This window comes from Macrobrachium rosenbergii, chromosome 11, assembly GCF_040412425.1.
Source record: "Macrobrachium rosenbergii isolate ZJJX-2024 chromosome 11, ASM4041242v1, whole genome shotgun sequence".
Lineage (NCBI taxonomy): Eukaryota > Metazoa > Arthropoda > Malacostraca > Decapoda > Palaemonidae > Macrobrachium > Macrobrachium rosenbergii.
In genome coordinates this window covers 21,029,635-21,039,634 of record NC_089751.1, presented here as the reverse complement: position 1 = coordinate 21,039,634, position 10,000 = coordinate 21,029,635, and the positions used below count along the sequence as shown (strand labels likewise).

General features: G+C 33.0%; 1 protein-coding gene across 3 annotated transcripts in view; it reads right to left on the bottom strand.

Moving 5' to 3' along the window:
- Positions 1 to 10,000, bottom strand: part of Usp30 (ubiquitin specific protease 30) — a 170,490-nt gene that overhangs the window by 132,694 nt on the left and 27,796 nt on the right. For 2 of the 3 annotated variants that reach the window (XM_067111305.1, XM_067111306.1), the window contains exon 2: positions 6,658 to 6,822. The exons of the other annotated variant lie outside the window; for it this stretch is intronic. The gene's annotated coding sequence lies outside the window, so the exon portion shown is untranslated. The remainder of the gene's footprint in view (positions 1 to 6,657; positions 6,823 to 10,000) is intronic. 3 annotated transcript variants of the gene reach the window in all.

Here is a 10,000-nt window from a genome sequence, read left to right as displayed (position 1 = left end):
CTCCATGTAATTAACACACAAAAACGTTCTTGAGTGAGTGTCATCCACGCAAACTATGGAATGAAGATACAGCAGCTCTTTTTCCTTGTTAAGACTTCAGCAAAATGACATGTTTTCTCTGATTCATGTCATATTGAAAATATAAACGTTCAACGAAAAAGAGAAAGTAAACAGCTCTGCAGATTGCTATTCGCTTTTTCATTGATTATTTACATTTTTAATATGACATGGCTCGTTAGAAAATATGTAATTTTCCTGAAGTCTTCATAAGGAAAAAGGTCTGATTAACCATTATTTCATTTGTGCTGTTCGTTACGGAGAAAAAGTTCATATCGTGCAAATAATTTTCTTCCTGTCTAAGACAGCAGTAAAGATTATAATGACCATAGAGCAACTACTTTTTCCATACCTACGACATCAATTGAGAGGCGGCGAAGAGGTAGTTACGATTAAGTTAATTTCCTGTAAAATGAAAAATCCGTCGATTCACGTTGATTAACTCATTAAGGGTAGAGTAAAAAAAATAAGGCGGCGAAATTTAATGGAAAAATAAAAATGTATAAAAAGCTCTAATCGAAAATGTTATAAGGAAAAGCCAAATAGTGAGTGCAAATGGAGGAAAATTTTTATAAAGCACATCGAAGTGCTACCAAAATGAATAAATTGACGCTCCAATTAAGGGGAACCAGATAAAAATTCTCCCCAATTTTCTGTCGTCTGAAAAATTCATTTCAATAGAGTTATGGTGAAGGTACGAGCAATAAAAGGGAACGTCCTTTAGTAAGGATGAATACTTAAAATACAGTAATACGTTTAGTACAGATAAGGAAGATTTAGAGGCTTAATTATCTCTTATAAAAGTGATTGAATTACGTTTGATTATAAGACAGTGTGTGTGGGTGTGTGTGGGCATGAGAGAGAGAGAGAGAGAGAGAGAGAGAGAGAGAGAGAGAGAGAGAGAGAGAGAGAGAGAGAGAGAATTTCCCTCATAATAACAGAGGTAATAAAACAATCTATTTGTGATTTTTTATGAGAACTTAGTTATAAAGATAATGAAAAGATATCCGGAAGTAGGTTTATCTATTACACAGCATGATGTGTAACATATTTACTTTCCGAGAGACGGAAAACAAAGCTTTCTCATCGCTTTATTTACTCTTCATTCCGGACTCTGAGTAATTACTTGGTTTTTCATTCGTCCATTTGAAATGGTCCTAATTTGTTTATACGTACATTATAGCCTAACTATTTAAACACTCAAGCACGTGTTTTTGCGCGACTAACTTCCTGAAAGGATGAAAATATCCTGATAGGAGATTCATGTCTTCTCACTTGTAACCTTTGAAGACTATATTTCATGAGTTAACAAAAATAAAAAAGGAGGGGAGTTCCTTTCACTGGGTGTGAAGAAGAAAGAAGAAGAGCGATAAAACGAAGAGGCAGAAGAAGAAGAATAAATATAACATTGTGTGGTTGTTTATATTTTCTCCTGTTAACAATTCATTCTATTCTCCAAAAACGACGTCTGAAAGTAATCGAGATTTTACATTTCTTTCATATAGCCTAAATGGGCCACATCATCACGGATTTAATTTTTGGAAGCTTCCCTAAGCGAGAGAGAGAGAGAGAGAGAGAGAGAGAGAGAGAGAGAGAGAGAGAGAGAGAGAGAGAGAGAGAGAGAGAGAGAGTTTGGATTTCATTATCTTCTCGGCTGCTCCTCTTCCAGATGACTAGTCTTTATATCTCATCAGAACTAATTCAAAAGTTTAGCTTTTAATCTTCTAACTGAAATAATCAATGTTTATTCAAGCTCCCAACTTCAGTTCGTTTTATTGAACTAATTACAACAGCTGCTACTGCTACTGCTACTGCTACTGTCGATGATAATGAAGATGGTGATAATGCAATGTTGATAATTTTGAAGAGAGGAACTATTATTGCCTTTAATTTCATTTTTATCATTACTTTTATTATTAGTAGAAGTATTAGCAGCAGTAGAAGTGGTGAAAACATTAACAACAGAAGTAGTGCTAACGATGATGGTTCAGTTTGGATAAAGTAATTTATCAAACACTAAATTATAATGAAGCATGGCTAATTAATCCGGATTGAAGGTCAAGGTAAAATGTAAACTCAATGCTATAATCAAAAACATTCCCTCGTGAGGTCTTTGTTCAAATCCCGCTCAATTTGATGTATTTTCGCCGACTCAGCCTTAATGTCCCAGTGAGCTAGCGGATATGAAAGTGGGCTCCGCTTCTGCTTACAGCAGCTAGGGCCGTGGGTCGTTCCAAGGACATCCCCCGACAGTCTACCCAGTAGTAAAGAGATACCAGTGACTGCTTGTGTCAGGATAATGGCGTGGGAATAGCAAGCTTATTCCAAAAGATATGCTCAGAAACCGGATGTCTGTAAATATCTGATGCTGCAGCCTTCAAGAAGAAAAGATGTACCGCGATATATATGTATATATTATACACACACACACACACACACACACACACACACACACACATATATATATATATATATATATATATATATATATATATATATATATATATATATATATATATATATATATATATATATATATATACTTACTGTAAGTTTTTTTCCCTTAGGAAAAGGTGGTACCGAAGTTGTACAGCCTCAAACAACGAGGTTGCTAGCTCTGCGTTTTTCTGTTGACCCTAGCAGTTCATTCTGGAGTATCTTATAATTTATGATATGCCTCTTTCCTCACAAAAGAAAACAAAAATCAAGAAAATTATTCAACACAAATTTATGAAATAACAGATAGTTAACAGAGTTTTATAATATCTATTATGAATTGCTTTTGAACTATGAAATGAATCTTGCTGGCATAATGCACAATGAAATTCCTCCTTCCATCTGTAATGCCACGGACTTTTATAGCTAAGTCGCATTTATGATTTCAGAAGTTAAATGAAATTCACGTCCGAATTGCACAGATTTCCTGCAATAAAACCTGCCATATTTATGTCTGGCGGATTCATTCTAACCCTAATGAAGCGATAAGACCTGAAATACAGCTTTGTTCAACATTCATAGGGACAGCCACATGAGATGCACTGTAGCACTGTCTTCCCCCGAAATGGAATAGGGTTCATAAAGTCCACTGCCTCGGATTGTTTTCCTGTACAAAGCGATGAATTGAAATTATTAACATTGGGAATCTTTTATTATTATGCAAATGATATGCCGTCGGTAAAATCAATCTCTCTTTTTCTCTCTTTCTCTCCAGCTTTGAGTACGTATTTGTCTGTCTGTCTGTCTCTCTACACGTGTCTCTGTCAAGAGGTGTTCCTTTAACATGATCATTGTATGAAAGGATCTGGAAGCCCTGCACTGATTATTCTGATCATTTTTTCGGAATTTACGAACGAAGTTACTTCTTGGATAACGTAACCAAACTACCTAGAATTTAGTGATCACTTTTATATTAATATCTCGATATCAAATTGTCATTTTTATGAGTTTAAGATATCACTATGATACAGTGGAAAACCATGCTTAGGAGTGTCATCCTCAGAAAGAGTTTGAAAGAGGAGAAGCTGAGAGTAAATGGGAGAAGAGTGAGGTCATGAGTTACATGGAACTAGGGAAGATGGAGCGTGATGACAGGAGGATAGAAGAAGTGAAACAAGAAAGACAATAAGGAAAGTGCAAAAGACTGAGAAGGAAAATTGCATAAGGAAGCCAAGGAGTGATTGTAAAAAGGTATTGTGGAGACAATTTTCGTATTGCAGGGTGAGGTGTGGATGTTAAATGCAAAAAATGCTGAACCTTTTAAGGAGATCTTTTTTTGTAGTATGTGCAGTGTTAGAAAAATAAAGTGTGAGAAAGTGAGGATACGTAAAAGTGGCAAAAAAGTTACTGCAGGTGAAAGGATGGATCAAAGTATACTAAGATGGTTTGGTTATGCGGAGAGAATGGAAGAAGACAGGTTGGTGAAAGATTGCTTAGCTTCGAAGTATTAAGAGGAAGGAGAAAAAGACTGAGAGGGTTGGATCAATAGAGTAAAAAAGAAAAGGGGGTTAATATCCAAGAGGAAGAGTACGTGTGCAGCGTAGGCCTACAGATGTGTTTTTTCAGCTGTATCTATATCCACATTTATATCTATCTATCTATATATATATATATATATATATATATATATATATATATATATATATATATATATATATATAAATATAATATATTTATATACATAAATATAATACTGTTTATATATATATATATATATATATATATATATATATATATATATATATATATATATATATATATATATATATATACAAAATTTGAATTAAAAACTGAATGACCCTTTTCTGCATAATATGATTTTAGTTTACTTACTTTTCGAAGCGCGAAAATGAAATTTATCCCACTGGATGTGGTGATCACCATTTTATCGGCAATATGTTTTCTAGTTTTAAAAGTGAAAAACAAACACTGCAAGTATATTTTTGCACTACTGTTCATAAACAAACAAAAGAAAAACAAACAAAAATCGAATATAAATAATAGTTCGAATCTTGTTTGCGCGTGGGATTCTGTTAGCTCAGCGAACCTTTCATGTGTAAAGTAAGGTAAGAACCCACAATAATAAAGAGAAATCACTAGAGTTTGAAGAGAAAAAGAAATTATTTTCATCAGGTATTTCTCTATTTCTTCGCATATACTTTCTTTTAATACTAAATCTTCCCTAAAAACAGTTAAAATATTTACATGTGGCAGAATTTAAGAATTCAAGAAAAGATCGGAATATCTGACTTCTCAAGACATGCACGCAGACTCACAGATATATATATATATATATATATATATATATATATATATATATATATATATATATATATATATATATATATATATATATATATATATATAAAGTATATACATATTTATATATAAATATATACACATTTATATATATATGTATGTATGTATGTATGTATGTATGTATGTATGTATGTGTGTGTATGTCGATGTATGAATGTGCAGACAAGAGCCCAAAAATGATATTATCGGCTTAATTAAATCAGCCTCACTGGAAACATTCAGAAAGGTATAAAATCTAATATTCATTGGCCGTAAATCCGTAATATTAAATTTGGCTGAAGCGAGTCGAAGGCAATGTGCAAAAGAATTTTTCTTCGCAAAATCGGTTTATGTATTTGAATCTGTTTAATCTTTTAATACTTGACGGGAGAGTTTCTGGTTCTGTCTGGGTAGATTGGTTATTTAAGTCCAGTTTTAGTTTTCTGTAAAAGAAAACTATTGTGCCGGCTTTATCTGACCGTCCGCACTTTTTCTGTCCGCCCTCAGATCTTAATACTACTAAGGCTAGAGGCGTGTAAATTGCAGCCCTCTAGCCTCAGTAGTCTTTGTTTTATTTAAGGTTAAAGTTAGCCACAGCCGTGCATCTGGCAATGATATAGGACAGGCCACCACCGGGACGTGGTTAAAGATTCATGGGCCGCGGCTCATACAACATTATACCGAGACCACCGAAAGATAGACCTATTTTCGGTGGCCTTGATTATACGATGTACAGAAACGATTGCGTCGACGAAACTTCGGCGCCTTTTTTACTTGTTTCTTTCGATTCTGGTAGTCGATGTCGAAATGGTGATTATTATTATTATTATTATTATTATTAATAATTTTTGGACAAAGGACTTTCAAATGAATTGTACCGAATAATTTTGCAGCAAGGGAAAAAACTCTTTATAAGTGTACACACACACACATACAGTATATACATATAAACATATGTATATATATATAAATGTATTATATACATATATTTATATATATGTATATTATATACATGCATGTATATTTATTTTTTTAGTTACCTATTCATTTATTCGTTTCTCATCTCCAGGGAGTGAAAAGCACATACTATAAGCACATTAGGGAATGGATATATGAACTTTGAAAATTCAGAAAATATATTTTAACCGAGCGAGCGAGAGTGAGCAAGAACAATATTGCAGAAGAGGCCTACTTAGGTTCCAAGCAGCATACATACATACATATATATATATATATATATATATATATATATATATATATATATATATATATATACACAATGTATATACGTACATACACACACACACACACACACACACACACACATATATATATATATATATATATATATATATATATATATATATATATATATATATATATATGAATGTCATTTTTGCTGTGATCTAACAGTGTTCTACGATGTTTCGAAGAGCGATGGTAACACTATCGACACTAAAAACCGTATATTCCGATTAGTGATACTTCAGTCCTCTATTTACATATATATATATGTATATAGATAATTAAATACATGTATATATAAACATACATATGTAAATATATATATATATATGTATACACACACACACACACACACACACACATATATATATATATATATATATATATATATATATATATATATATATATATATATATATATATATATATATATATATATATATATATATATATATATACCATTAGCAAAGAATTTTCTAAATACACTAGGTTTTGCTTGGTTAATGTAATTTTAAACGTTTCTGATAAGTGACTTGAAATTATAAAACAATGGTACATTACCATTTGCGAACGGTGTTGATATTTTGATCCTCAGCTCGTAAAGTGTAAGGTAACACTGCAATTCTTTTGGCTATCTCGAAATTTGTGATTTATTTGTTTTGAATCTTTGATTCTTTGTCTTGAAATTTTGATAAGATTCTCTTCCTCTCATACTTGCTCCTTAAACTGGAAAGGAAAAACAATTAATGTCAGTTGCTATATTTGATTCTGATTGTAACTCTATCTCGTTTTTCCTACTCCGTCATAAATTGCCCTTTCCATTATACACCCCTTAGTATGGAAATTATATTTACTATCAGTTGTGACTTATCGCCTGCCATTAGAGAGATTATAAAAAATGGGGAAAACAAATCTTGAAAACATGAAGGCACAAATAATCGTCTGCAGGTTTAAGAAACGCAAGAAACAAACATTACCACAAGGAACACAACCAACGATAAAACGTTCGATGTAACATTTTCAATTCTCTGAGACTTCAAGTAAAAGTACAGGTTTAAGATTTCTGAATGAATCGAGGCTGAATCCTTATTCCATTTTCCCAAGTGTTCGTTTCTGTTTCAATATTGACTCAAAGAACAACAAATTCCTATTCCCTGAAGACAGTAGAAGCGTTGGTGTACATATAAGAGGGTGTGCGCTAGGCGTCAGAGGGTATGAAAAATTCATATTGTTTACTCCATCCGAGCGTTTGCCGAGAGATGAAAGATTTATAACTTGTTTATCCGTTATTTTTATTTGTTTTTATTTATCTCGTGTTAACAAAAAGAAAGATGAACATTTGGAATATATCTACTCGTATGCAACCGCTCTATCTTTGAAGAGCCGCTGCATGACTTTTATCTTACGGTGCAAAGATGAGTAAGCTGATTTCATCTCGATGTGAAGATATACACCGCCTTAGGTAATTGAAGAAGTTAATAATGTGGAAGTCTATTGTTAGTTCACTGATTTGGGGTACGCTCAGGTCTCCTTTTCTTCATTTTCCTGTTGTTTAAAGGTGAGCCGAACAGATTAATGACACATTTATGGCACCATGGGTGATTACCATGATAGTACAATCTTTTCCAACTTAATCTATGCTTGTCCTCTGTTATTTTATCTTTAAATGTCTTGTCAATTACTGTTCTCCCATAGCTGACATGCTAGTGCTAGAGGCCTTACTAAGCGTTGATCAGTGTCGGATCTTCATAATAACAACCTCTTTAATTCCATTTTTTTTATCATCAATATAGGATTGTTGACTGCTCTTGCATATAGTGTTATAATACACTCTTACCTATTTTACAAATCAGTTTTGTAAGATTTCATGTTCTTATTTATTGGTTGTTTCTCAAATTATGTCATTACATGATATTGACGCTTATGTTTTAAATTGCTTTTGAAAATATTCACGCTTCGTTTAATAGCTCAAGTTCACGTTTCAATGTATTAGTCTAAGTTCATGATTAAGTATCAGATCGAGATGTAGTAATGGTTATATATTAGTTTTTGCTTCAGTGTATTAGCACAGGTTCATGGTTAATATATCCAGCTCATGTTCTTGCTTTAGGCTGTAACTCAGTTCAGGCTTCAAGGTATTAAATCAAGTTCACGCTTCATGCATTAGCTCAGTTTTATACTTTCATGTATTTGCTCAAGTTCATACATCATACTTTAGCTAAAGTTTCATGATTCATGTATTAGCTCAAGTCTCTGCATTCATGCATCACGTGCATGTTTCATATACGAGCTCGGGTTCATATTTTGAAAATGAAACTACGCGTTTCGTTTTAACTGGGAGCATTAGAAAAAGTTTCATAGTTATAGACATGCCTGAAGTTAATGATAATCCTTAAATTTTTAAGAAATTGATTTAAGCATGGTCTGGAACTTAGCTCATTCTGTCCAGAAATTACTTATAAAAGTAATGACAGGAATGTCCTATACTTCAGAGCTTTATTATTTTCATGGTAAGATCATTTTTTTTCCGTGTGAGTTTCACGAGTGTCCTGGTGCCATTCTTATAGAACAAAGTCAGGTTTCTTTCTTCTCAACTGTGTTAATAATTCAAACAATTATCGAAAGTGTCGTTTCTTGCCAGTCTTCCATAGGTGATTTAGTGGTGGAAATCGTTGCTTAAGAGCGCGATATACTTTGATGAGTAAGACTTGCTTAGTTGCTGTCATTCAATGCGTAAATATATTTTATTCACAGCGAGGAATGACATTCTCCATGTATTTGAAAGCTATCTTTTCAAATGAACTTCGAAATGATCGTTAAATGCTGCTGAAAAATTGGTTTTCAATGTTAGTATTAGGCTGATAATCAACATATTATGTTGAAATTAAGTTGTAATTATAAAAACAGTTTCGGTCAAAAGAAAAGCGTTAATCTAGCAACATAAGCAAGGTCAAATACTTAATGAAGTCGATATTAACGTTCATAATATATTTCGCATCAAATAATCTTTAATTATGATGGATTCCAATCAGAGCTCTTGAAGCTTTAAATTCACTAAACCGAACACCAGTGGAACCCAGAATTATCGAATTTTATTATCATTATTGTAACATGAAGAGATGCTCAGCAGACAACAACCCGCTCTAGATTAAAATGAAATTCAGTTCGGACAACGAATGAAAACTGAACCCTCCCTCGCAATGTTTCGAAAAGCCTGTTATTTTATGCTCAGCTCCTGATGGCAGATCGATTGTGCATTTTAGTGATGTTTTTCTTCGTGGGCGACGGTTGCCCATTTGCAAAAATATTTAAAAGTCAAATAGTTTTTTTTAAACAGGGACAATTTCATTTACATCTAAACTATATGAAAATGCAACAAGAGCACGTTAACGCAGGCTCTGAAAACAGTAATATACATCTCATTTATGAAATAACTGTAGATTTTGAGAAATAACAAAAGCGAAAAAGCTGAAGGTTGTTTAAGCAAATAATTCCATAACCAAAAACATAACTGAAACCTATTGTACAGAAGAATTTGCTGTACGCTTTGGCATTTTAATTCATAATCTCACCACTTTTTGCATAACCGAAAGTACTTTTTGCTCGCAAAATGATCAGCCTCCTCTAAAATGCCAGGAACCCATTGCATACGTAAACATGTGTTCCATTTTGCATGATTTTCTGATCAGCTTAATCGAGACACGACTGCGTAAGTCGGATTAAATTTCGCTAAGCTCATAAAAATCGCCCGTTGCTATCATGCGTAATCTTCTCTAAAATCAACAGCTGCTTTTGTTGTTGAAGTTAGGCTCAATCTATTTCTGTTCTTGTTTACATTTGAGACCTCCTTTGTTCACAGCTGCAGGCGGTTGATATTGATGTTATTCACAGTTACATGGTCTGT